The following is a 3,484-nucleotide window of genomic DNA, read 5'->3' on the forward strand; positions in this document are numbered from 1 at the left end:
AAAAGCAGATGGACCCACACTGAAAAACAGCTGGGGATATAAGTCAGATTCTAGAGACATGTGTGACCTTTGAATTGATCCTCGTAGATGGAGTCAAAGCATATTACATAGTTCTGGATTTTCTTTGATAACCTTGATAATTGTTCTTTGCATACTGCTTATAGGAGGTCGATGTGCCTTCTGATACCTAAATCAAGAAACTCAAAAATGTAGTGCTGAGATTCTCTTGTCTACCCTATATTTTCTAAAGGAAAATCTATAATAATAATAAAGAAAGGGGAATTGTCAAGGCCTGATCAATTCTTGACCTGAAGCTTGGCAGAGGATACCAGATATTAGTTAAAATTCTTCTGATTTTTGTGGCAAGTCAAGGCTATTGTGCATGATACGAGATTGTGCTCCCTCCCTTAATGGAGGCCAGTAGTCAAAGATGGGTAAGAGCTTCTGGGAAAAGCCAACCTAAGACAGGGCATAGCTGATAGAAGCTGCGTGCCAATGACGGGTAAGGCTTTGAGCAGAAGACAACCTAAGACAGGCACGGTCTTTCCATTCTGGACATGGCATCACCCAAGGTTATAAAAAAATGAAAAAGGGGGAAATATTGAGAACTATTATTGGCACAGCTTGACTTTAGAATTGGAGGAAGAATTCTTCCACCCTGGGACTTTCCCTGCTCTTTGCTTCTGTGGTCTGAGTTGACAAGCTGTGCTCCCCTGATTAATTAGCAGTCTTGGAAACATAACTAAAGAGTTCTGTTTCAGTTTATGGGCACTGGAGTTTCTCAGCACTGTAAGCTTGGTTTCTGTATAGATATAATAGATTTTAGTAGTTGCTAAAGAGTAATCACAAACAGTAAACTCTATATCTAAGATATTATAAATATTATGTAGCTGAATCTTGGATACTGTAAATGTCATGTGAGTTTTATATCCTTGGTCATACCTTGGTTACTCCAAGTCTGCTTTCTATATAAGCTTGCTTAAGTTCACAATAAACACGCACTGGTGCACAAGACTCTGCATCCCCTGCATCCTGATTTCTATCCGTCGGGGTCCCCAAGCCCTTCAGGCTTGAACTGTGGTCACTGCACCATGACAGCTGGCACCCGAACAGGGACCTGAACCCTGGTCCTGACAATAACCAAATATCCAGATGAATTTAAATCATAGATATATATTTGTATGTATATATACAGTTATATCTATCCATTATATATACATGTATATATGTATATGTCAAATGCATATACATTATATATATATATATATATATGTATGTGTATGTGGTGTTGAGGACCTTATGCCTACTAGTCAGATGCTCTACTATTGAGCCATGATCCCAGCACTTTAGTGGGTTATTCTCGGCAGGCGCTGTACCACCGAGCCCCACTGCCTTTCCTTCTGTAGAGTGTGTACAGAACATGATAAGAATGCCAAAGGGGACCATCCAATACTCTCCTCATCAGTATTCCTAGAGGGAATTATTATAAACTAATAAAAACTATAATTTCAAATGATATAACATTAAATTTAAGTTGGCACATGATAAACACTAGAGCAGTAATATCTGCACTCAATGGACTCATGCAACCTGAGAAGAAATTATAAAAGACAGAATAATTTTCCATGTTTCTAAGCAATTTCCATAGAACTCTGAGCCATGAAATAGGTTCTCACATGATCAAGGCAATGTCTTGCAGATTCATCCAAGAGTATTGTTTTACTTCATGCAGGTGAGGAGGATATTTTGAAGAAACTCTCGTATAGAAACCATATCATATTCTACAGTGTTTCCTTTGTAAAAAGTTCTTAATGGAGACAGATCTTAATGGTGTTTACTATCTCTATCATCAAATACTTAGATCTTTGAGGACTCTGGGGAAGGGCCCGTGAGTTGCACTAGCAATGAAGCTTCCATGGAACAAAGGTGATCACTGAATCATCTTGTCTTGATAGTTTACCTTCAACCACAAAGCTATAAACCACGAGCTCTTGGGAACAGCACTTATTTATTGCTGTTTTTATCTCTATTCCTTACCCATCACTGAAGAGAAGGAGAAAATTAGTTTTAAGAGACATTGATGATTTTATCAGCACTCTTTCTGGACAGAAATACACATCATCTTTGGAGAAAGAAGGAAATAGGGATTCATCAAGAATCAATCTGTGTTGTCATGCTGTTTGTATGCCTTGAAACATCTTCAGAAAACCCAAGCTTGCAAAATCTGCAGATCCAGAAATGTATCTAGGTTAAAAGGAGACTTCTAATTAGTGCCTCTGCTACCCATGTTCTACAGATGATCCTGTGATAGAAAAGGCTACAGAAAACGACTCTTCGGTGACTGAGTTCATTTTTATGGGATTAACAGCCCAACCTGAGCTCCAGCTGCCTTTGTTTTTCCTGTTCTTGGTGAACTATTTAGCCACTGTGATGGGAAACCTGAGCTTAATGAATCTCATTTTCCTGAATTCACATCTTCATTCCCCTATGTACTTTTTCTCTTCAATTTGTCCATTGTTGATTTCTGTTATTCATTTGTCTGTACCCCCAAAATGCTGATGACTTAAGAGAAGAACACCATCTCCTTCACAGGATGCACAACTCAGCTCTTTTTCTCCTGCTTTTTTGGTATTTCTGAGTGCTATGTTCTGACAGCCATGGCCTATGATGGCTATGTGGCCATCTGTAAGCCCTTGATGTATGCCATCCCTATGTGTCCTAGAAACTGCTGTATGTTGATGTTTGGTTCATACTTGATGGGGTTTTCTAGTGCCATGGCTCACACTGGGTGTATGATCAGGCTGATCTTTTGTGATTCCAACATCATCAACCACTACATGTGTGACATCTTCCCTCTTCTACAGCTCTCCTGCAGTAGCACCTACAACAATGAGCTCATGAGTCCTCTTATTGCCACTATAGTCGCCGTTGTGTCTTGCCTCATCCTCTTAATCTCATATGTTTCAATCCTTTTAAATATCTTTCAGCTGTCATCAGCTATAGGTTAGTCCAAAGCCATGAGCACTTGTGGTTCTCTCATCATAACTGTTGGTTTGTTCTATGGATTTGGACTGCTTACTTATATCAAACCAGCATCTGCTAGGACCTTGGATCAGGGGAAATTTTTTCCACTGTTTTACACCCTTGTGGTGCCCATGCTAAATCCCTTTATTTACGGCCTTAGGAAGAAGGATGTCAAAATAGCTGTGAAGAGAACCATTAAAAGAATCTCAAGCTGAGTGAGTCAGCATGTCTGTGGAAGTCACTGTCCCCACAGTGGGCTCTTTTCAGCATTTCCTTTCACCTTTGTTACCTTCTATTCTCTTCTTAATTTGTTATTTCTCTTCATGTTTTCCTACATTATGGTAAAATTTTCTATTGTTTTACATTTATGCTGTTATAATGCTGTGTAATTTTGCAGGCCCATTCTTTGATTTGAGACTCCTCCGGCACTCCAAAGCTTGTCCAATCTGATCTTCATTAC

The 3,484-nt window shown here is 39.2% G+C and overlaps 1 pseudogene; it reads left to right on the forward strand.

The window, feature by feature from the left end:
• Window positions 1–495: 495 nt before the first annotated feature.
• LOC103729019 lies at window positions 496–3,239 on the forward strand (annotated as a pseudogene).
• The last annotated feature ends 245 nt before the right edge of the window (window positions 3,240–3,484 follow it).

The sequence above is a fragment of the Nannospalax galili genome, unplaced genomic scaffold (genome assembly GCF_000622305.1).
Source record: "Nannospalax galili isolate Female #2095 unplaced genomic scaffold, S.galili_v1.0 scaffold1832, whole genome shotgun sequence".
In the NCBI taxonomy this organism is placed as follows: Eukaryota; Metazoa; Chordata; class Mammalia; order Rodentia; family Spalacidae; genus Nannospalax; species Nannospalax galili.